The sequence below is a fragment of the Arvicanthis niloticus genome, chromosome 25 (assembly GCF_011762505.2).
Source record: "Arvicanthis niloticus isolate mArvNil1 chromosome 25, mArvNil1.pat.X, whole genome shotgun sequence".
NCBI classification, from domain to species: Eukaryota; Metazoa; Chordata; class Mammalia; order Rodentia; family Muridae; genus Arvicanthis; species Arvicanthis niloticus.
In genome coordinates, this window is record NC_133433.1 from 10,015,621 (window position 1) to 10,039,715 (window position 24,095).

Consider the following 24,095-nt stretch of genomic DNA (forward strand, 5'->3'; position numbering starts at 1 on the left):
TTCTTCTTTTTTATTGAATATTTTATTTATTTACATTTCAGATGCCATCCTCTTCCCCCATTTTCCCTCCCTAGAAACCCCTTATTCCATCTCCCCTTCTCCTTTTTGCTTTTATACCATTTGAATTAAATGCAAGTATTAAGGTCAGCTCTAGGTTGAAGAGCTAGCAATACACTAGACGTAAATAGTCATGGAACAAGCAAGACAATAAACACAAATAGTCAAAAAACAAGCAAGACAATAAACACAAATAGTCAAAAAACAAGCAAGTCATTAAACAAAATTCCATGAACACTCCTGTGATCACTGTTTCTAAGGGCTCATCAGGATGACCAAAATATCTGAGCCCACTTTCTTGTCCTAGCCCAAAGTCAGTTTCATGTCTGAAGACTACTTCCTTGTTCTAACCTAAGATTTAGATTCCTGCCTAGAATTGCTTCTTTGTTCTAGCCAAATGTCAGATTCCTGCCTGAAGCCTATTTCCTTGTCCTTGGCCAATGTCATATTCCTGCCAAGCAGGCCATTTCTGGTCCTTGGCCTATGTCAGATTCTTGTCAAGCAGCTCCCAAAGCTCTTCACATCTTCACGTTTTTTAAATTTTATAAACAAGTCTGATTCTGTCTTAGGTCAATCTGACAAAAATGCCTTCTTTACCAGTCATGGAATATGCATTATCAAAAGCAATGCATTTCTGTCTTAGGTTGGTAAGGCTCTGTGTAGAATCTTACCCATTGAAGGATATATTTTTTAGCTGACATCACCATTCTTGACTCCTAAAGCATGTACTATTACAAAAATATTATTCTAATGTTGGTGATGAGGTACAAGTCGAACACTCTAAATAAAATGTGTAAGATATTGATGATTTTGTCTATTTGAGCTGCTTTAGCAAAATTCTCTGTAGTTTATAAGAAGACTTTATTGCTCACAGTTTTGGAGGTTGGGATATTCATAGTCAAAAAGCTGTATCAGTGTCTAAAATGCCTAGTTTGACTCCTGTATTATGTCTTTTAATGTACTTGATGGAAGTCAGAAGGATAAACAAGCCCTAGTTGTCTGCTTTATAATGAGATTAATGCTTCTCCACCTTCATAAGCATATGTCCTCTAACAACTCCATCTCTTGGTATCAACAACCTAGAAGAATATGTCTCAAAATATGAATTTGGAAGTCATATATGTACAAACTGTATAAACAATGTGTGTCAATAGGTATAAAAATGGTGTATGTTGTTCTACATATAAGCCATTACTTGCTAACACCTTCTGGTTATATGACTCTTCAGTAAAACCACAATGGCAATGGGATACCACAACAGGATGTATTCTGTCATAACCATTTAGTATCTCCTGAATAATGAAAGTAATATTAGAAAGTGATTTACTGTAGACTATATTCAGTGTTTGTATACATTTACTTACTGCCTGAGATTGCTATGTTAACTTAAACCATCTAATAATATCCTCCTTTTAACTCAAAAGCTAACAAACAAGCTTCATCTTCTGTGTATACTGTCATTCTTCACCCTGCTCAATCACATCCTTAACTCTGCAACTAATGACTGTTTATTCTTGCTATCATGACTCTCTTTCATAAAATCTGCTATTAATTTTATAAAGCTGAGCGCTATGCTTTGGTATGGACTCCTCACACTACATGCTGCTCTTCCTGGACTGAGTGTTCTCATGTGTTGATCATACCCCTCTTAAGACAGTAAGAAATCCCACTGAGTAGAGATTGTTTTCATTTTAATGATAATATTATCAGAGATTAGCACATCAAACAGAATATAACTACGAATGATATAAATCAAAAATAACCAGATGCATTTAGGGATTTTAATTTATTATTATCAACTAGATGGAACATATTAAAAAAGAAAAAATAATTAAAGGCTTATAGAACACAAATTGGTTCTGAAATTCAAAGTAAGGTTTACCTACATAGAATTCTTGGGTAAATCTAAAAGATGGCTGGAAGTGATTTTGTATTATTTAAAGAACATCAAATGAGGGATTTTTGTACTATTTAAAGAACCACAAGTAATAGTCAATAATAAGGTATTGTAAATCTAAAATAAATACCTCCTGGTAAGCCATAATTGTAAAGAAAACATGATCAGGAACAGGCAAGGACTGTCACACTATCCCCCACACATAGTGTTCTTATTTCAACAAGTGCCCAGACTACAGTTACCTATGCCCTGGTCCACTACCAGTGGGAAAACAGCATTTTATGGCCACTATTCAATTATGCTTTAATGAATACACTAACATGCATTCAGTTTCTCAGTGTGCTTTCTTTCTTCAGAATAAATTTGTTAATTTAAAGGACAATGCTGAGGAAAGGTGACTACTTTGATTATTTTGCCTTGATTATTTGCCTTTTGAATAGAAGACAAACAATCCTTCCAATTAGAAATTAGGCTGCAATTTTTATGACATATCCTCTGTAATGACAACCCTGAACTCTCACTGCCAAAAGATTGAAGCAAAGTATATCAACATCCCTTTTGTGTGTCTGCCTGAACCCATGGCAATAAGGACAATTGTGTGTATTTGGCTGTTTATATCAAACAATGATTATTTTAAAATCAGGTGGGAAAAAGATTCCTGACTGCAAGTGAAAGGAATCATGTAGACTTGTTTTATTATTTCAGTTTATTAATTTTATGTTGCATAAATTTTCTTATAAATGTAGTGCATTAGAAGATACATACATTGTATCTACTGATACATGTTTATAAAATTGGCTATATTAGTACATATATAAACAAAAATATTGTACTATGTGAATTGCATAATGTATTAGGCATTAGAAAATATAAACAAAAAAAATTTATACCACTTTGCTCAGGAATAAAACTTTAAAGTTACAAGAAACTCTAGTATTTAATCTCTTAAAGAATTCATTTCTATCATGAATTTGGTTTTCTTTATTTATTTCGCATATATGAACTAAAATTTTAATTCATATATATTCAATAATTAATAGTTATATTATCATATAATTGTTATATATTATATAACTATTATATATGAATATTATAATGATATGTATTAATAAATGCATGGACCATATTACATATATATGTAGTAAAAATATGTATAACTTAAGCTATATATTTTTTAATCAGTATGAGCAATACTAAAGTATCTTTGCATGCCATTTGAACTACACAAACATGTACACAGACACACACATAGTATATTGTTTTGTTGTGTCAGGGTCTTACTATGTATCTCTGGATACACTCTAACTCACTCTGTAGAATGGGCTGCCTCAAACTCACAGCTATCCCCCTGTTTCTTCCAATCAAGTGCTGAGATTATGGACAAGGAAGACAAGCACAGCCATGCTTGTTCTAGCCTAACTATGGTTTGTATATTCTGAGGCTTGAGGCTTTATTTTTTTTTCATTTTTTTTCATTTGTTGGTTGATTATTCTTTACTACTGAATTGAATTCAATTAAATGTTAAACTTTACTTATAATCTATTTTATAACACTTTTGTTATCACCTTTTAAAAAATGTTACAAACTGAACTGATAACTCAAAATGACACTTTATGTTTCATTCCTATTATGATTCAAAGAAACTGCAAGACCAGATTTATTGCAGGAACATGTTACCTCACTGCTGTTGGTACTGATGCTTTGTCAGTTAATAGTTTTCGCTTATAAAAGATGTCTTTGAAGAGTATACTCTCTTCCTATATATGTTTTGTTATATAGGAATCAACATACATTTTAGTAATTTTCTGAAAATAGTGTGAGTTAACAAAACACCCTTGAATGCAGATTTCGTGTTACTGAGGGTCAAACACAGGGCCTTGTACACACTGTACGGTGCTCTATCACTAGTCTATAGGATCTGTCCCTAAAATAAAATGCTACTTTTCACTAATTCACATTATGTTGTGATTTAGCTGCTTCATTCTAGTATGTTTTGTATTTGTGTTATCTTTACAGTCTTTAAAGAAGGATTTTTTTTCTTTTTTTATTTCAACAGGGTCTCTTCTATCTCAGGCTGGCCAAACATTACAATTTACTGAAAATGATTTTGAACTGATCCTCTGACTTCTAACTCCTACATGCAAAAACTACTGGCATATGCCAACATATCTGGGTTTAGTAGATTTTTTCTGTTTTAAAATTTTCTGTTAATTTATTGAAAATCTCTCATGGTTGTGTACTTTCTTTTTTAGATAACTTTCCTCCCTACAACTCCTTCTATTCAAACTGTATGCCTCAAATTTATTATTATTATTATTATTATTATTATTATTATTATTATTATTATTATTACACATATGCATATATGTTTATAAATACAACTTGCTTAGTTCCTTACGTTCTTTTTGTACATATATTTATTTAGGGCTGACCACTTGGAATGACATAGCCTATCTGGGCATTGATCCTTGGAGAAAACAAATTCCTCTTAATTACCTGTAAATTTTAAGATGCACTTACATACTTGAAATAACCAACAACCATCTATTAGACTCCATGACCACTAAATAGAAGGGAAAGCTAACAAATAACAAATGTGGCAACTGTGCTCTGGATCCTAGAAGTAAAGATAAAAGTGCCACTTCCTACACAAGAATAATTGCTAAATGCATTCATAAAACTCATCCTTATGTCTGTAGGTGAATGAGGCTCCTACCTCTCATCAAGGTAGCATATAAAATAATCATGTGAAATCACAACTGATAAAGGCAAATAACAACTGACTGTGGGTGCCCAGCCACAATTGATGTATCAACAGCACATCCCCTATATCTAAGACTTGGAGAACATTATGAAAGAGATTGCAGAGAGTTTGTGAGTGCTAGAAGAACAGAATCTGCTATAGAATGGTGTCTATTATGTGTGACGAGAAATCTGCACCCATGAAATTTCAACAATATGGGTTTCTAGATGGGACTTGAACATGACACTAATTGACATGCTAGCATAATGGAATTTTTAAAAATAACCTATCTAAAAATATTTCTTTTATGAAACAATCATGTATGTCACTTACATTTTCTTTTTTGTTTTAAAATAAAATCTTGTTAAATGTAAAAATGTGAGTCAAATCTCCAAAATGTTCTCTTCTTAGTCTTAGGGTGACTCTGGCTCTTTGTAGGGAAAGAATAGACATCCTATCAATAGCATGGTTCACAACCACCACCAAATCTCTGTTCTCCTTCCAGTCAACAGTCTCTTTATAACTCCACAGTTTGAAAAAATTATGTGTTGTCGTTTTTGCCTAGTATGGTTAATGGAACTTAGTTTCTTCTAGTTATATTATTTTGTTTCATATAACTTCTTTCTTTATTGTTGAAAAATGTTCTATGGTGTACATACAACATATTCTTTTTAATTCCATTGCTGAGTGGTTAAAATGACTCCATACTTGAGCTATTGAGACAATGCTCTAGGGAAGATGGGAATTTAAATATCTCTTCTGATTTCATTTTCTGTGACTATACCTTAGACATTAGAAATCCAGTGTATATAAGAGAATTACTTTTAGATTATTATTATTATTATTATTATTATTATTATTATTATTATCATTGTCATCATCATCATCATCATTATTTGGTAAACCACTTTGGTGGAGCAATCCTCCCCCATTGTATAATCGTGCTGTGATTCTTCCACCTTAAAATACAATAAATGTTAATAAGGCTTTACTTTTAGATCTTTCCCTTTAAAAACTTCTATAAAAATGTACAACTAAGAACACCAGATGTCAAATAGTACTTAGGTTCACCTGCACATAACCTTTGGAAAAGAGCTGATCCAAAGACCCTGTTTTGAACCCAAATTGCTCTTTCAACTTTCAACCTGGTTTGAAACTTTTTAATGCAAAGTTCATCTTAAAGTAGGAGGGTAGGGGTATGAGTACATCATTTTATAGGAAGGTTTTCTTCAGTGTGTGTGTGTGTGAGAGAGAGAGAGAGAGAGAGAGACAGAGAGAGACAGAGAGACAGAGAGACAGAGACAGACAAAGAGACAGAGACAGAAACAGAGAAACAAAGAGACAGAGACAGACAGAGAGAGACAAAAAAGAGAAGAAAGAGGAGAGACAGTTAAAGCCAAAACAGAAAATATTTCAAAATGACACGACTTTAATGAAACTGCTCCATGTGTACCACAGTATTATATTTCAATGAAGTTGTTAAACACGATCTCTATTTCCAACCCCTGTTATGCAGTTATCAACCCAATCAAAATCCTACTCATTGTCTTTTAATTCAGAAGTGATTAGCAATTGAAGAGAAGTCACCTTATGTCACTAAAACATGAGTACCAACTCAGAGTAAATATTTTTGTAAACAATTATTCTGTCCTTGCAGATTCAGCAGTGTGCTAAATTATGCATAATCTTGCATAAGTAATAAGTGAAGGTAGCTTAAATTCAGGATTTTTTTTTTAAACCTGACCTATTTCTTTCAATGATGTTAGCTGCTTAAATCATGTATGAGCTTACCGTAAGGCTTCAATGAGTAGCTCGGGTAGGGAAACTTCAGTAATAAATTTCGGGGGAAGACACATTTTTTGACAGGCTTAATGCAACACATACAGAGTCTGGAACTCACACTCTGGGAATTTAGAGCAATCCTTGCAAAGCAGCTTTTCCCTGTTACATTAATAGAGAAAATGAAGTATGAAAGTCCTCAGGAATTACTGCTAGGTGTAATTTAAATAATTTACCAGAAGACAGTTCAGCACATGCATAGAACAGGGGCATACAGAGTTTGCCATAAGCAGTTTATAAATAAACTATATTCTGCTGAAGTAAGTCAGGCATAAATTATAACCATTCCTTTTGTGACTGTAACCCGTTCCTCATTGTAATAGTTATTTAAAAAAAATTCTGGGTGATGACCTTCTCCTGGAAATCACAGGCGCTGCTGCCTTGCACCTTGCTTATGAGCTGCCGTGTGGTTAATGGTTCGGTGGCTGTGAGATCAAAGTGAAATTACTGCTGCTGGAAATAAAGAAGAATGTATTACATACCTCTAAACAGAATTCTAGAAGAATCCTTTAGCCTGGTTGGGGGCAGGGAGAGATTTGTGTCTGTAGAGCATCGAGGAGATTTGTGTTGTTTAATGAAAGATTTGCACCTCCGAGAAAAGGCGAAAGAAAAGATAGATTTTCTATTTCTTCCCTTGAGTGTTATGTCTTAAATTATCAAGCTGAAGTTAAATACTTAAGGCAAATATAAAACAAAGACTCAAACTTATGTTGAAATTCATTGTAAAACGTAAATTTCAGGATAAAAAATCTGCCATCCCACAGAGTTCAGTGCTATCGAAGACCAGAGATGATGTAGTGGGACCAAAGTGTTTCCTAAAGCAAACTGGGTATTTTGGTGAGATTCTGTTAATTATAGGTGATCTAGAGTGCTCTGTAACTTTTAATTCCACGTAGCTGTCTACTGACAGAAACAAACTGCTGAAAAATGGAGCAGGTTAGGGTGTGATTTGCTATAATTCTGATGCTAAATAAGAAAGACAGGAATGTTAATATTCATAAAGTTATTCTTAAATATATTAAAAACATACTTCTTATAATTTAATGTACTATGCCCTGTGGTCTCACAGATCTCCACGCATATATGTATAACTATGATAGATATGATATATACATACATTAGATATATAGATTATAGACTGATAGAAGATAAACAGTTGAGAGATTGATATATAGATAGATGATAGATTAACAGATAGATAGATAAATAGATAAATAGATAGATAGATAGATAGTAGATAGTAGATAGTAGATAGGCAGATAGATAAATATAGATTTTTATCTGAAACTGCCTATACCATACAAGGAAGGCCTGAATAGAGGACAGCATAGAAGAACACAATTATGCTTTTATTTTTATAATAAAATTTGTCTTACTTTCTTCAATGTGAAAATGCCTTTTAGTAAATAAAAGTAATTTTACACCTGTGCTGTAAAATTAAATAGGGATTCGGGGAGAAGAAAACATCAGTCTTCTGGAAGATAAACCAGTACCATTAACCACATAGCCATCTCTCCAACTTTCAAATAAGTTCTTTAGCGACAAGAAGTATGGTTTTATTTTCAATTCTATCCCTATTTTAGATTCTAAGAAGTTTGTTAAAGTTGGCATGATGGTTGTATGACTATAATACCAGCATTCAGGAGGTAGAATTAGAATGGTCAGCATGAATTTAAAGGTAAAGCCTGGTACAGCCTTGGCTACTTGGCATGTACCAGGCCACACAGGCTTCATAGTAAGACCCGATCGTCAGAGAAAATAAAACCAAACAATTGAATGTGTATCTGCTTGATGCTAACTTTGAAAAATGTTATCAATCTATCTTGAAAATAAAAAAAATCAAAATGATAAGCAACAGAAGTAAATGAATACTATGTAAATGAATCTCTCATAATATTTTTCATATGGAATGGTACATTGTAATACTTGAACAATATAGACAAAGCTTTCATTCCTACTGTTAGGGTAGTCCACTCATGCAAAATGAGTTACAGAATCACTCTGGCTACCTTTTCTCAATCAAATTTTACTTTACTTTATTATACAAATGTCAGTATAGCAAACAATTTATATGTAATTTTTAACATTCACATTTCTTAAAACTTTTTACAGAGCTAACTATGCAGTAAGTAAAGTGACCCTTTCTGAGAGTGTGCTATGTACCAGCGAGGCTATGCTTCTTGCTTAGACCTAGAAAGAGATAGAAATAGAAACAATAAGGTACAATTTAAATCAACATGTACCATAGCATGGGCAGGCTTAGAAAAAAAGTTTTTACGAAGTTCTTCATATGCAGGGGCATACATGTAGCACAGCCAAATGCAAGTTTTGACTGTTACCAATTACTGAAAAGGAAATTTTTCTACCTGTACTGAGAGTTTATATAGATATTATATTTATCTTTGTTTCTACTTATGCTTAGATCACCTATATGCAGACAATAAAATATTGTAGCCTTTGAACTCTCTTCAATAATGATATTCTTCATAAACATATATTTTATTATTGAACTGAAACTCTGGTGTACTAAGTAATGTTGCTATGAGATTACTTCTTAATATGTAATTAATACATTTTAGAGATAATTAAACAGTTTAGTTAAAAAATTCCATCAACATCATTATAATAAGATAGAAAATAACATGAAAAATAGAGTCACTAACATGATGCTGGCCTTAAGATTCAAACTAAAATAAGAAAAGTTCATAATAAGAACCAGAATGTCATAAGCAAATGGAAACTCATAACTAAGATAGTGATAAATATTAGGAGTCAGTTAAAAACGTCTTAAATCTATGATGTATAAGAAATATCAAGTGCAAGCAGGGAAGGTGGCTTGGGGAAGGGAAGCTTACTTACATGGTTCAGGGGTATAAAATAGTCATAAGAGGCAGATGGAGGGAGGGAGCAGGGTGGGAGAAGGGATGGGGAGGGGAATGGGGCAGATTCAGGGAAAGGTATAGGAAGGGACAGGAGACCTGGCAAGGTGGCTATGATAACGAATGGTAATCTGCAACTGACAGGGGTGGAGAGGTGTGAGACATCTTCAGAACAAGACAGAGGCCTGGGATAAGGAGGTGCCCAAAAATCAATGGGGATGATCTTGCTGGTGATTCATGACATTCGAGATACGGAACCAGAAGAGCCCACTTCCTGTAGGCTTACAGGAACCCCAGTGGATCAATAGAGACACTCACCCACTCACTAAATTTCAATCCAAAATTCATCCTCTCTACAAAAAATGCAGGCACAGGAGTTGGAGCAGAAACTGAGAGAATGGCCAACCAACACCCAGCCCGACTTGAGACCCATCCCATAGACAAGCACCAATCCCTGATACTACTAATGATATTATGTTATTCTTACAGACAGGAGCTTAGCATGGCTGTTCTCTGAGAGCCTCAACAAAGCTAGAACAGAAAATACAGAAAGTGACCTGGTAAAATTGTGATAGGCAGATCAAACAGTTAGAGTTTGAACTTAATAGTCAACTTGATGGGATTTAGAGTTGCCATAGAAACAAACCTCTGAACATGTCTATGACGGACTTCAAGGATAATTAATGTTATAGAACCATCATAATTGTGGATGGTACCGTTTCATGAAAAAGGGCATGAGGTCTTGGGATGAATAAAAAGGAGAAACCAAGTTGAGCATGCTTGTTTATTTTTCCCACTTCCTGTCTGTGGGAGCAGTGACCAGCTGCATCCTCTTCTTGATGCACACTTTGTAACTGTGGTCTTAAATCAACCCTCTTTCCCTTTGCCTTAACAATAAGAAATGTAATTAATGAAGAAGCCAATGAGAGGACAGACAAGTAAATCACAGTATGAATTCATTCTGAGTGTGAAGTAGAAGCTCTTGTAGAGTTCATGGCCATCAATTTAAACTGTATTCAAAAGTGTACTTGGTGTAATGTTTTCATTCAGACATACTATGCAATGCTGTAAGCATAGAACAGGTAGAGAAATACATTTAACCACTTTAATACTTTACCCAGAAAAAAAAAAGTTGCAGAGGGTCATTAGTGTCTTAAAGATTAAAAGGAAGGAGACATTTGAACCAATGATTTTACTTACAAAATGGTCCAAAGAGATGGCTATAGGTATTTTGCAAATCCATATGGACTTGCAGCATAGAATAGTTTCACTACGAAAAGGAGAAAAGTTAAGGACAAGCAAGATAAATAAAAGTAGAAAACAATAAAGAGAAGGTGTTATAGTTTATATATACTTGGCCCAGGGAGTGGCACTATCAGAAGGTGTGGCCTTGTTGGAATAAGTGTGTCACTGTGGGTGTGGGCTTTAAGACCCTCATCCTAGCTGCCTGGAAGCCAGAATTCCACTAGCAGCAGCCTTCAGATAAAGATGTAGAAATCTCAGCTCTGCCTGCACCATGCCAACTTAGGTGCTGCCCTGCTCCCACCTTGATGATAGTGGACTAAACCTTTGAACCTGTATGCTAGCCCAATTGAATGTTGTTCTTTATAAGACTGGTCTTGATCATGTTCACAGCAGTAAAATCCTAAAACAGAAGGATTACCAGGAACTTTAGCTATGTAGTAGCTGAATGTATCTAATTTCCACATATTTGTCATATGAGTGCTCTCCACCTTGCTATTGCTTGTACTTGTTTTTTTTAAATTAATTTGGTTTCTTAACAAGTTTGTTCACGTATATATTGTATTTTAACTACTCTTATTCTCCATACCCTTTTATCATCTCACTTCTCTCAGCTCTACCTCTCCCTCCCTCCACTTCCCATATTCATGTCCTTTAGATTTGTGACTAACCTGTTTGAGTTTAACCAAGACCCTCTGTAAGACCATGGGTATGAACTATTGAGTGTAACCTGATGGGATCACCAGTGGGTCCACATCTGAAAATAATGACTCCCTATAACCCAGGATCCTTATTACTCAGTAGTTCAGTTAAAACAAGTAGCACACGCACACCATTACATCCATGACAAACCATTGTCAGGTCGAGTCTTATGCAAGCAACCACAACTCCTGAGAACATAATTTCAACCCGTGACAAGGTCAGAAGATGGCATTTTTGTCATCTGTACCCTCTAATTTTTATGTTCTCTCCACCCCTTTTACTATGTTCTATGAATCTTAGTAGAAACTGTTTAAAATTCTTGTTGAGGATTGAACACACAAACATCTTTTTTTTTCCCCTCAGTACCTTGACCTACTTATGAACCATTCTGTAGGCTCAAACATCATGTCTCCAAGTGGTGAATTAAGCTTTACATACATCTATTTAAAACTTGAAAAGTGGGTTCTTCTATAAGGTATGTAGGAGACAAATTCGGTCACATTCTGTTTCTAAAACTAAAACCAAGTCAGCTAAACAACAAAGAACTGTTTAACATTCATTGGATACACCATATACACAATGGAATTATGACAAAACCCTATGTTCAATTGTTTTAACAAAAATATGGGCATGATCAATTTTAGAATTGAATTAGTGATATTCTGCTTTGTCATTCACTTCAGGACATGGTGCAATAAGCACTAGAACATGATGATTGGATAATACAGTAAGCATTTTTGCTTCTACTCTTGGGCTGGATTGAATGCACACCTGACCAGAGCTGCCACTGCTCTAAGTCATAATCTTTTCATGTTCCAGGTGCTGCTAGGCAGCTCTTGAATTCTTCATTTGGAAAATAAGTCTTATGGTTACCCAAACCACAAACACTTGTTAGTAAAACCATGTGAACTTGTTTGCAAACATGGATATTGCTTCTTTTGATGAGCTGGGAAGAAAACCCTTGGCATAGAGTCACATCCTTTCCTGGCATTGCTTAAATAACCTTTAATGAGTTTGATCTGGCGATGAGTCACTGTTTCTGAGAATTGGAGGTCTTACAAAATGGTCACCTTGTTAGAAGGAAGCTAAATATGTAATCCCTTAGTCACACCTCTATGATCTCAGTGTCTACCATAAAGCTCATAGAAAAAAATTAAAAGTAAAATATAAAGCTTAATGTTTGTGATAATAAATATTCTCTGTTTTAACAATGGTAAAGTGCTCTGTTACAAAAGGTAAGATTCATTTTTGTTCTAGTTCCTTTAGTTCTAAAGAATTAAAATTTTCAGGTTATTCATTCCTGATTCAATCTTTTTGATATTTGTCTCTATGGTAAATGCTTGGATTTCATAATAAAGGTGTTAGACCATGGGATCCTATCAGTCAATGTTGCTTACAGAATAAAAGAGGAAGGAAGGAAATGGGGGAGCTGATGAATATTTAATACTGTTTTTAATCAGTCTCTCCAAATAAACATTTCTTGTGTTGTTTTGAAAATGAGGTTTCACTTTTATAGAAGCTTGTAAAGGCTAATTTTTCTTTCCTCCACTGACAACCTTAGGAAACTGGTTGGATAGCTAATGATTTTATGATAATCAGGGAATTCTAACACAAAGGAAAATGTGTATTTTCTTGGTGAAGTTATTAAAATACATATTTAACATTTTTCTAAATATTCATTTATTATAAACATACTATTTTACATTTTTGATATTTAGGTTTATTGTTTTTTAGATATTCTCAACTCACTTTAATTGGCATATTTAGTAGTAGTGAAATTCAATAGTATAAAAGAAAAAATAGCATCCATAAGAATAAGCCATAAAGGCCTCTGTACATCATAATTACTTTAATAAATTCATTGTAACCAGAGATGAAAAACATTCTACCCTGCTGGAAACTTTTTCAATGGGATAAAATAATAACCAGACATTATGAGGACAGCAAAGCAATCAGGATTGAGGGAAGTAGAACACTTTATAAAACGTTGTTGAAAAATAGGATAGATCATTTAGGACAGGGTAGTAGGCTCAGATACTTTGGTCATCCTGATAAGTCCTTAGAAACAGTGGTCATGGGAGTGTTCACGTAATTGGGTTTAATGCCTTGCTTTTTCTTTGACTATTTTTGTTTATTGTCATGCTTGGTCCTTGACTATTTGCATCTATTGTATTGCTAGACCCTCAACCTAGAACTGACCTTAATACATGCATGTAATTAAAATGGTATAAATGCATAAAAGAGGAGGGAAGATGAAATAGGGGGTTCTAGGGAGGGGAAATGGGGAAAGGGAATGACATTTGTATTGTAAATAAATAAAATATCCAATAAAAAATTTAAAAAAATAGAATAGAGTACAACCAATAGTCATGAACAGAACTAGCAAATTATTTTTTTCTGATCAATTTTAATTATGTGATGGGTCTATGGGTGAAAGGAAATTATGTGCTCTTCTGCAATGTACAATTTAAAATATGTCTGTAGAATACAGTAAATCGGAATCTTAAGGTTCTCTGTCATCAAAGGGATATGATGTTAAACAGTGATCTCTATGTTACTGGATGTAGTGGATGTATGTGTGTTAATAGTGTGGTAAGTGAGTAATTCATAACAAAGAGGTGCTTTTTGCTTTTACTATTATGATTAATTTATATTATGTGAATAGAATGAATTCCCCATCTTAGAAAATCTAAACAACACAGGACAATGTGTTCTAAGCTTATGCTACTCTGGACTCTTTTCATATGTTCATAATTTTAGCTAACTGAAAATACTGAAACAAAAGCCAAATGATTGCTAGTGGTGATTGGCAGTGAGAGAAGAGGTGGCATTGAGACATTTGTAAAACTAAGTTTTATTAAAACATGTTTGCCACAATATGCTCTTTAAATCACAGTGGCTATGACATTGCCTGATGCATAGTGTTTAAGTTGTACCCGCAAGGAGTGTTGATAACCATGGTGGTTGGCACTGGAGTTTGCCCTAAGTAATCCTAAACTTGAGCTTCTGGCTTCTAGTGCATTTTGGGGGGGGTTCAAAATATTTTTCTGAAGTACATTGTGAACCAGATTGTTAAAGATGGTCATGGATCTACCAGATAATGATGCTTAAACATTCCAATATCACTTGTTCTTAAATTTTCTGCAATTTTGCTATATTCTTGGTTTTATAAATTTGTTAAAAAAATTTATGGTGACTTTTGATTGAAATTCTTAGAAAAAAAAAAACAGTTTTATTTAGGGAATGTCCTTACTTACAGTTTTACCTTGTAAGTTGTTTTATCTATGAAATTTTCCAGGAGTTCATCTTAGTTCGACCTTTTACCTCAATCAAGAAAAAAACACATTATGGCATAATACAAAATCCATATTTTCAGATAGTGCCATTCAATGAGCTCTCAGATATTTTTTATGGAGTGAAGAATTTGAAAATAGACCTTATTTCGCTCCCTCTTATAATTATATTTTAAAGCCAGTCTATCAGAGGTTGAAGAAAAGCTTATATTTTCTTCTATAAAATGTGATTCATTGAAATGTCTCCTTGAAAACTTATACAATCAGGTAGATAAAGAATAGTCTGTTTCCCAAGAGACAATACAAATTAGGACCATTGTAAAAGAACTTTATTGGTAAAATGTTTACATGTTTATATGTTATAAGATATATGTCATAATATAAATGTTTATATGTCATAACTATTAAAATATTTAGGACATCATCTTGAACTTCTTAGAAACTTAGAGTTAGTTATAAGTTGAAAACTAAGTATTTATATAAAATTAGTACTAAACAGCTAAAACTTCAACAACTATAAAATTTAATTTTTAAATAGTATATGGTCTATGAAAAATTTCTGTAGTAGATCTAGAGAATTCCCATAAACTCTATATTCTCTAATATTCACAAAATTCCATGTGATCAATATCCTGCACCAGTATAGTATCCTTTTCACAATCAAAAACCCAACAGTGGCATGGTATTATTAAAGAAAGTCCATTGTTTATATTGAAATCTGATAAAAGTAAAAGTGAAGAATAGCTTTTAACTCATCAGCATTAGGAAAAGACTTTCTGAATGAAACACTAGCACAAGTACTAGAATCAACAATTAATTAATGAACTTCATGAAACTAAAAATCTTCTGAACAGCAAAGGACACTGTCATTTGAAAGTGACAATCTAGAGAAGAGAAAGCCTTTTACTGACTCTACACTTGATAGAAGCTAATATCCAAATTATACAAAGAATTTTAAAAAACTGTACATCAAGAAAACAAATAACCAGTTGAAAATGGGGTACAGATCTAAACAGAATTTTCTATAAAGAAAACTCAAGCATCTGAGAAACCCTTAAACAGATTTTCAACATCTTTAGTCATCAGGGAAATGTAAATCAAAGGTACTTTGAAATTTCATCTTATACTCTTCATAATGGCTTAGATCATTTTTTTAAAAAATGGCAGCTCAAACTGGCAAAAATGTGGAGTCAGAAGAACACTCATCTGTTGGTGGGAGTACTAACTTGTGCAGCCATCACGAAATTCAGTGTGGCAACACTGAAGGAAACAGCAAATAGATATATCTGACGATCCAGCTATATCACTCTTGGGCATATAGCCAAAGGATATTTTATCTTACCAGAGAGATAATTCCTCAAGCATATTCATTGCTGCTCTAGTCATAATATCCAGAAAGAGAAAACAGCTTAGGTAACCATCAACAGAAGAATGAATAAAGAAAATGTAGTACACCTACACAGTTGGTTATTACTCTGCTATTACAAATGAAATCTTGAAAATTTCAGATAAATACATGAAAATAGAAAAAAATACCATCCAAGTGATATATTCCAGATATAGGGAGACAAATATAGTATTCTTCTCATAGGTAGGTTTTAGCTCTTAAGTCAATGAACAAGGAGCTACAATCATTAGATATACAAAGTTTAGATATAGAATAAAGGACTAGAGTGGTGAATAGATCTCTCTACAAAAGGGAAATATAATAATTAAGAATGGGGGGAGGGATGCTGGAACAGGAACATCATTATAGTAGGAGAAAAGAAGAGGGGAGATAAGGGAAAATACTGAAGAACACAGCTAAAATTAAGGGATATATGAGAGGTTGTATGAAAACCCAATGCATTAGAACCTTCCTAAAAATATATATAAATATAAATATAAATATATAATATATATATAAAATATATATAAAATATATATATTCCATATATATATATATATATATATATATATATATATATATACACAAACACACGCATGAGGGTTATCTAAATGAAACTGTCAAATGATAGGAGATACAGAACCCAGGTGGACATCCTTTCTCATCAAAAAAGCTTTCAACACTGCCAATTAATTATATCTAATTGATTTGTTTGCCCAAGGAGTCCCATGGAAACTCAAGAACTACACAGAATGTTGCCAAGGCTGTCAGTTATTTCCTACAACCTGAAGACAACCCCTATTGCTGAAGGCAATACCTACACAACTTACTGAACACAGAGAAGTCAAGCTGGTGCCTACGTAGAGCCTTCAACCTACTGGGTGTTGTTCCTGATCCCCGAATGTATTCCACATACCACTAAAGAGGAACATAAACACCAACCCAGCTACAAACACTTTGACCTATTAGCCCCACTTCCTGCAAGATATGCTAGTGCAGTGATGGCACAAAGCTTGTGGGAGTAAGCAAAGAATACACGATTTTACATAAGTATCACTGAACAAAATGTAATCTGTATAAGACACTGCCTGGGCAGCCAAGAACCTAAGACAAGATAGGCCAGTAACCAAGGATAAAATCAAATTCTACTGTTCTACTAAAGAAATAATAGCAATAAAATGACTCCTAATGGCATTCTGCTACATTCGTAGTTCAGTGTGTCCCTCAGACATCATCAAAGAAGCATCCTCCTTCAGCAGATGGGAACAAGTTCAGAGGCCCTCAGCCAGACATTATTCAGAGAGTCAGAGGCCTTTTAACATTTATCCCTAAACAGGAGTTTTCCATCAAATCCCTCTCCCCAAGGCCATGATACTCTAGGGTAGAGGAGGTGAAAAGAGAATAAGCCAATGGTAATGAAGGAAACCAAGAAAACAAGTCTTTCTAAATACAACAGGGCAACAGGACTGACGCACATATGAGCTCAGAAAGATTGAGGCAACGTTCAAAGGCACAGGCATGCACCACTGGGGTCCTAAAGTTAGAAGTGGACATGAAAACTAAATTCATTGGCTTATTTGGAGGCACCTTGTCTCATAATGTTATTTCAAAACTGTTTATATATATATATATATATAATATATATATATATATGATGTATATGTATGTGTGTGTACATATATATGTACACACATATATATTATATATAATATTATTATATATAATATATTATATATATTATATGTATTATATTTATTATATATACTATATATTATGTATATTATATATTATATTTATTATATACATTATATATTATATATTATATATTATATATATTATATATTATATATATATATTATATATATTATATTATATATATTATATATTATATATATTATATATATTATATATTATATATTATATTATATATAATATATTATATTATAATATATTATATATTACATATATTATATATTATATTATATTATATTATATTATATATATTTTGCAACATTTCTGGGTTACAAAATGCTTTGAGATGGATGGGTGGCTCCATCCCTTGACTAGGGGCCATGCCTATCTACTGGAGGTAGTCTCTGCAGGCTCTAGCTCCTCATTCTCTGTGCATTATAGCTAAAGTCAAATTCATTGTGTCCTGGGAGCCCTCACGTGTCTGAGACCCACCAGTGACTATCCTCAGCTCCTCATCTCCCCTGCTACCTATTTTTATTGTATTTCCTGACCCTCTGTACTTCTCTCAAGTTTCTTCCAGATTCTGATACTGCCACCCTATTTCCTCCTCCTCCTTTCTTCCCCCCTCCCCCTATTCCATCTCCCACACTTTTCCTGTTCCCTCCTCAGTGCAGGACTGAAGGCATCCAGCCCTGATCTTCTTTCCTTCTATGCTCCATATGCTCTGTATTTTGTATCACATGCATTGTGAGTTTTTGAATTAGTATTCACTTATTAGTGAGTACATACCATGTGAATTCTTTTGTATCTTGGTTACCTCACTCAGGTTACTTTCTAGTTCTATCCATTTGCCTGCAAATTTCATGAAGTCATTGTTTTTAATCTCTGCATAGTACTCCATGTGGTATATATGTACCACAGTTTCTGTATCCATTCTTCTGTTGAAGATGAGTTGTTTCCAGCTTCTGGCTATTATAAATATGGCTGCTGTGAACATAGTAGAGTATATGTCCTTGTTATATGTTGGACCATCTTTTGGGTATATGCCCAGGAATGGTATAACTAGGTCCACAGATAATACTATTTCCAGAGTGGTTGTACCAGCTTGTAATCCCACCAACAATGGAGGAGTGTTTCTCTTTCTCTACATCCTGCTGTCACCTGTGATTTTGATCTTAGCCATTCTGACAAGTGTAAGGTAGAATCTCAGGGTGGTTTTGATTTGCATTTTCCTGATGACTATGATGTTGAACATTTCTTTAAGTATTTCTTAGCCATTTGAAATTCCTTGATTGAGAATTCTCTATTTAGCTCTGTACTCCACTTTTTAATAGGGTTATTTGATTCTCTGGAGTGTGCCTTCTTGAGTGCTTTGCATATTTTGGATATTAGCCCTCTATTGGGTGTAGAGTTGGTAAATATCTTTTCCCAATCTGTAGGTTGCTGTTTTGTCCTATTGATTATGTCCCTTGCTTTACAGAAGCTTTGCAATTTTATGAGGTTCTATTTGTAGATTGTTGCTCTGAAGGCATAAGCCATTGTTGTTCTGTTCAAGGTTTCCCCTGTGCCCAACTATTCGAGGCTCTTCCCCCACTTTCTGCTCTATTAGTTTCAGTGTATCTGGTTCTATGTGGAGGTCTGTGTTCCACTTGGACTTAAGCTTTGTAGAAGGAGAAGGAGATAGGTATTAATCAATTTACATTCTTCAACATGCAGACAGTCAGTTGAACCAGCACCATTTGTTGAAAATGCTGTCTTTTTTCCACTGAATGGTGTTTAGCTCCTTTGTCAAAGATCAAGTGACCATAGGTGCGTGGGTTCATTTCTAGGTCTTCAATTCTATTCCACTGTCTCTTTCTGTAGCATTACCATGCAGTTTTTTATCACTATTGCTCTATAATATAGCTTGAGGTCAGGGATGGCAATTCCCCCAGAAGGTTTTTTTTTTTTTTAATTGTTGAGAATAGTTTTTGCTATAGTTGGTTTTTTGTTAGTCCAAATAAATTTGACAATTGCTTTTTCTAAGTCTATGAAGAACTGATTTGGAATTTTGATGAGGATTGCATTGAATCTGTAGATTGCTTTTGGTAAGATGTTCATTACTATATTAAGCTTGCCAACCCATGAGCATGGGTGATTTTTTTCCATCTGAGATCTTTTTCAATTTCTTTCTTCAGAAACTTGAAGTTCTTGTTATACAGATCTTTCACTTGTTTGGTAAGAGTCACACCAAGGTATTTTATATTATTTGTGACTATTGTAAAGGGTGTTGTTTCCCTAATTTCCTTCGAAGCCTGTTTATCCTTTGAGTAGAGGAAGGCTACTGATTTGTTTGAGTTAATTTTATATCCAACCACTTTGCTGAAATTTTTTTATCAGCTGTAGGAGCTCTCTGGTAGAATTTTTGGGGTCACTCATGTATACTATCATAATATCTGCAAATAGTGAAATTTTGACTTCTTCCTTTTCAATTTGTATCCCTTTGATTTCATTTTTGCCTAAGTGCTCTAGCTAGGACTTTGAGTGCTGTATAGGTAGGGAGAGAGTGGGCAGCCTTGTCTAGTCCCTGATTTTAATGGGATTGCTTTGAGTTTCTCCCAACTTAGGTTAATGTTGGCTATTGGTTTGTAGTATATTGCATTTATTATATTTAGGTATGCCCCTTAAATTTCTGATTTCTCCAATAGGTTTAACATTAATGAATGTTGTGTTTTGTCAAAGGCTTTTTCTCTATCTAATGAGATGATTGTGTGTGGTTTTTTTGAGTTTGTTTATATTTTGGATTACATTGATAGATTTCCATATATGAACCATCCCTGCATCCCTGGGATGAAGCCTACTTGATCATGGTGGATGATCATTTTCATATGTTCTTGGATTTGGTTTGCAAGTATTTTATTGAGTATATTTGAATTAATATTCATAAGGGAAATTGGTTTGTAATTCTTTCTTTGTTGGGTCTTTTTGTGGTCTAGATATTAGTGTAACTGTGGTTTCATAGAAAGAATTGGGTAGTGTTTCTTCTGTTTCTCTTTTGTGGAATAGTTTGAAGAGTATTGTTATTAGGTGTTCTTTAAAGATCTGATAGAATTCTGCACTAAACCTATTTGGTCCTGCACTTCTTTTGGTTGGGAGACTTTTAATGACTGCATCTATTTCTTTTGGTGTTATAGGGCTGTTTAGATGGTTTGTCTAATCCTGATTTAACTTTGGAACCTGGTATCTGTCTAGAAATTTATCCAGTTCAAAGGGGTTTTCTAGTTTTGTTGACTATAGACTTTTAAAGTAGGATCTGATTATTTTTTGAATTTCTTCGTTTTCTGTTGTTATTTGAATTTCTCCCCTTTCATTCATGATTTTGTTTGTTTTTTTTCCATTTTTTATTTTATATTTTATTTACATTTCATATGCCATCCCCTTTCCCCATTTCCCCTCCCTAGAAAACCCCTATCCCATGTCCCCTTTTCCTTTTTGCTTTTATACAATTTTCCTGATTTTGTTAATTTGGATACTGTTTCTGTGCCCTCTAATTAGTCTGCCTAAGGGTTTGTCTATCTTGTTGATTTTCTCAAAGAACCAGCTTCTGGTTTTGTTGATTCTTTGTACAGTTCTTTTTGTTTCTACTTGGTTGATTTCAACTCTGAATTTGATTATTTCCTGCCTTCTACTCCTCTTGGATGTATTTGTTTCTTTTTGTTCTAGAGTTTTCAGATGATCTTTTAAGCTGCTAGTTTATGCTCTCTCCAGTTTCTTTTTTGAGGCAGTCAGAGCTACTAGTTTTCCTCTTAGTACTGCTTTCATTGTGTTCCTTAAGTTTGGGTATGTTGTGCCTTCATTTTCATTGTGTTCCTTAAGTTTGGGTATGTTCTGCCTTCATTTTTATTGAATTCTAAAAATTCTCTTAATTCTCTATTTCTTCCCTGACCAAGTAATCATTGAGTAGATAGTTGTTCAGCTTCCATGTGTATGTAGGCTTTCTGTTGTTTTTCTTGCTGTTAAAGACCAGCCTTAATCCATGGTAGAATACATGGGATTAATTCAATGTTCTTATATCTGTTGAAGTTAGTTTTGTGTCCCAGTGTATGAACAATTTTTAAGAAGGTACCATGAGGTGCTGAGAAGAAGGTATATTCTTTTGTTTTAGGGTGAAATATTCTATAGATATCTGTTAAATCCATTTGGTTCATAACTTCTTTTAGTTTAACTGTGTTTTTGTTTCCATCTGTCCTTTGGTGAGAGTGGGGTGTTGAAATCTCCTTCTATTATTATGTGAGGTTCAGTGTGTGTTTTGAGTTTTTGTAGCATTTCATTTACAAATGTGGATGCCCTTTCATTTGGAGCATAGATGTTCAGAATTGAGAGTTCATTCTAGTGGCATTTTTCTTTGATATGTGTGTAGTGACCTTCCCCATCTTTTTTGATAAATTTTGGTTGAAAGTCTATTTTGTTGGATATTAAGATGGCAACTTTAGGTTGTTTCTTGGGACCATTTGCTTGGAAAATTTTTTAACATCCTTTTACTTTGAGGGAATGTCTGTTTTGACTCTGAGGTATGTTTTCTGTATGAAGCAAAATGCTGGATCCTGTTTACATATCCATTCTGTTAGCCTAAGTCTTGTTATTGGGGAATTGAGGTCATTGATGTTGAGAGATATTAGTGTCAAATAATCATTGCTTCTTGTTATTTTTGTTCTTAGAGTTGGAATTACAATTGTGTGTTTCTGTTCTTTTGGGTTTATTATGAAAAGATTGATTTCTTGCTTTTTCTTGGGTGTAATTTCCCATCCTTGTGTTGGATTTTTCCTCCTATTATCCTCTGTACGGATGGATTAGTAGAAAGATAGTATTTAAATTTGGTTTTGTCTTGGAAAACTTTGGCTACTCCAACTATGGTAATTGCGAGGTTTTCTGAGAATAGTAGCCTAGGCTGGCATTTTTTGATCTCTTCAGGTCTGTTTGACATCTGCCCTGCCTCGTCTGGCTTTTATAGTCTCTGGTGAGAGGTCTGGTGTAATTTTGATAGGTCTACCTTTATATGTTACTTGGCATTTTTCCCTTACTGCTTTTAATATTCTTTCTTTGTTTTGGTGTTTTGATTATTATGTGACTGGGGAGAATTTTTTTTTTTCTGGGCCCATCTGTTTGGTGTTCTATAGGCTTCTTGTATGTTCATGGGCATTTCTTTCTTAAGGTTAGGAAAGTTTTCTTCTATAATTATGTTGAAGATGATTGCTGGCTTTTTGAGTTGGGAATCTTTACCCTCTTCTATAACTGTTCTCAGGTTGGGTCTTTTCATTGTGTCCTGGATTTATTGAATATTTTAAGATAGGAGAATTTTGCTTTTTGTATTTTTCTTGACTGTTGTGTCTATGTCTTGAATATTCTGCCATTGAGATTCTCTCGTCTATCTCTTGTATTCTGCTTGCATCTCTGATTCCTGATCTCTCTGAGTTTTCTTTAATGATTCTACTTCCATTTTTAGATCCTGAACAGTTTTTTTTTCAGTTCCTTTACCTGTTTGACTTTGTTGCCCTGTGTTTCTTTAAGGGATTTATGTGTTTCCTCTTTAAGGGCTTCTACTTGGTTACTTGTGTTCTGCATTTCTTAAAGAGAGTTATTTATGTCCTTCTTAAAATCCTCTATCATCTTCATGAAATGATATTTTAGATCTGAATCTTGTTTTATAGGTGTATTTGGGTATCCAGGACTTGCTGTGGTGGGAGACCTGTGTTCTGATGCTGCCAAGTCAAATTGGGTTCTGTTGCTTATGTTCTTAAGCCTGCATCTTGCCATCTGGTTATCTCTGCTGTTATCTGGCCTCCCTGGCTCTGATTGGAGCCTGTCCTTCCTGTGATCCTGTGATTCTGGGGAGTCGAGCTGGGGGGGGGGTTTCAAGCTTCCACTGCTATGTGTGCTGTGTGGGATCAGATCTCTACTCCTGGCAGGCACAGGTGGGAGCTGGAAGGTGCCCTGGTATCTGGCTGGTCAGGAATCTGTTCCTCAGGGTCCCAGTGGTCCTCATATGCCAGGTCTCTGGGAAAAATTTAAGGTCTCACCTGTGAAGCTAAATATGTCTGAATACCTGGGGGGTAGAGCTGCAACCGGGGTTTGTGCTATGAGCAATCTGGTCCAGCACCTGGTCTCTGCCACCAGGTAGTACAGGTGGGAGCCTGAAGGTGCCGGGGTTTCCAGCTGGACAGGGAATCTGCCCAGAATCTCTGGGCAGGGTTTAAGGTCTTACCTGTGAAGATGGATGTGTCTGAATGCCTGGGGGGTTGAGCTGCAACTGGAGTGTGTGCTGTGAGGGATCGGGTCCATCGCCGGGTACTTAAGATACATTTTTATGTTTATGTTTTTTATTGGA